The sequence below is a fragment of the Chlorocebus sabaeus genome, chromosome 16 (genome assembly GCF_047675955.1).
Source record: "Chlorocebus sabaeus isolate Y175 chromosome 16, mChlSab1.0.hap1, whole genome shotgun sequence".
Taxonomy (NCBI): Eukaryota; Metazoa; Chordata; class Mammalia; order Primates; family Cercopithecidae; genus Chlorocebus; species Chlorocebus sabaeus.
The window spans coordinates 10,362,570-10,364,603 of NC_132919.1; positions in this window are offsets into that span (position 1 = coordinate 10,362,570).

The window sequence follows — 2,034 nt, forward strand, 5'->3', positions numbered from 1 at the left end:
TGATTCATTGTCAGATCATTCCACCGGCACTTCAGACTTGCTCCGAAATTGCATTGCCTTGCCAAGCAGAGATGTCCTGCTTCTCTCATTTTTTCCGATGCCCAAGTTGCTTGTGAAATCTAGTTTCCTCTATGAAACTCAACATCAGAAAATGTTGGAAACAGGGCATTTCTCTGTCTAAATATGCAGCATCGATGATTTTTCCTCTATCAACTGTCCGTGGGATATATTTAATATTTTGCTTACAAACAATACCTGAACATTGTTTTCTATTTTAATTTTAATTTTTTTTTGAAGTTTATTTTACTGTCTTTGTGGCCTTGCGTCTCTCTCTGTCAGCATTGTCTGGCTGGGACTGGGACTACATTTGCTTCTGTATTATTATACTTATATTTCAGTTGATTGAATGGCTATAGCTTGCCTTATGAAAGGAGATGTCTGGATATACTAGTTGTAAAGGTCACATCGTTTTATTACCATAAGGGATCATCTAATTCATCTTCCTGATTGTACTAGTAAAGCAACTGAGGTCCAAAGAATAGAAGAGAATCTCCACAAATCACACAGCAGTTTAGACTCTGGTCACCTGACTTGCAGTCCAGCGTACTCGCTTGTGACACTCTTCTACCTGGGGTAGATTAAAGCCATCAGGAAGGGTATTGCAGGGATGTGCATCTGAGAGGGCCTTTCCTAGCCATCTATTAGCCTGCTTTGTTACCACAGGTACATAATTTTACTTTCTTACTTGTCTGTTTCTTTACTAGGCACCTGCAAAATGTGGGTAATGATTTTCAGGATGACAGAACATTTTAATAATGCTCTCAATAGGATTTGATGGGAATTTTCAGACAACTTTTTGTCTTGCTCTGGGTAAACTTTTCAATAAGTAGGAAGTAAGATATTGTTTTTGTTTATTACTGCCATGTTATAAAGCACTTAAGCAATTCCAGGTGATACAGGAACAAAGTTAAAGAGAGGCTTATGCTGTGAAAAGAACAATTTCACACCGTTTCTAAGGCCAGTGCGACAGTGTGAATCCAACTTACCTGTTAAACTACCATGTCTAATTTACATCATTTTCACACAGTGCCATTTAGACCAAGATACTCTTACTTCCTATTTGATGGGAAGTTACCATTTAGCTTTTCCTTTATTCTGTCGAGGAAGGTTATATTTTTGGCTATGCATCTCAGCTGCATCCAATTTAAAAATCTTGATCCTCTAGGAAAACGTCTCTGAGTAGGCCAGATTGCTATGATATCTACTTTTTGTACCAAACTCATACCCGTCATTATATGTGTTGAATATACATTTGAATAATCTACTTTGAGATCATGTTTTCTTGACACTTTTAGTCATGTATTTTGGCTCTTTATATGATTATATGAGAGACCATAAAGACTGGAAACATAGGCTAATAGCTCATGGATACTACATTATAACACGTAAAATAATACTCTCTAAGTCTTCAGGTTTGATAGACACCCTGTAGTTTTCACAGGGAGAAGAGTCATATTTCATTTAATTTTGAAACTTGCTTCATGAAGAGCAAGGTCATGTCAAACCCATTACCCAGTGCACGTACTGTGGGCATATGGTGCATTGGAATTAATAATGTAAATATCCATGGGCTAATTAAGAATATTTTGGATTTATATTCTTGATAACAGTTATTCAACAAAGAGAATTAATGATACAATTCCGTTTGAATCCTCTATGTGAGAATATAGCTAGTACCATCCTGAAAAAGGTTCATGGTAGGGAAAGCAGGAGCTTTCTAAGATTTTACTGTACTCAGATATAAGGAAAGGTCAGAAAGAAATAAAATGGACTTCCAGATTTCTGTTCATTAGAACAGTCTTTCTTGATAAGTGACACCTTTACAGCCTTAAGATGTTGCTGTAGACCCAGAATAAAAGTGAATACATAAATACTTAGTCAGTCGCCTATTAAACGTGATTGTTTGACAGCTCTGTGACTCTTCAAACTTTGACATGGCGTCAGGAAAGAGAAAAGACAAGACCAGTTTAAGGA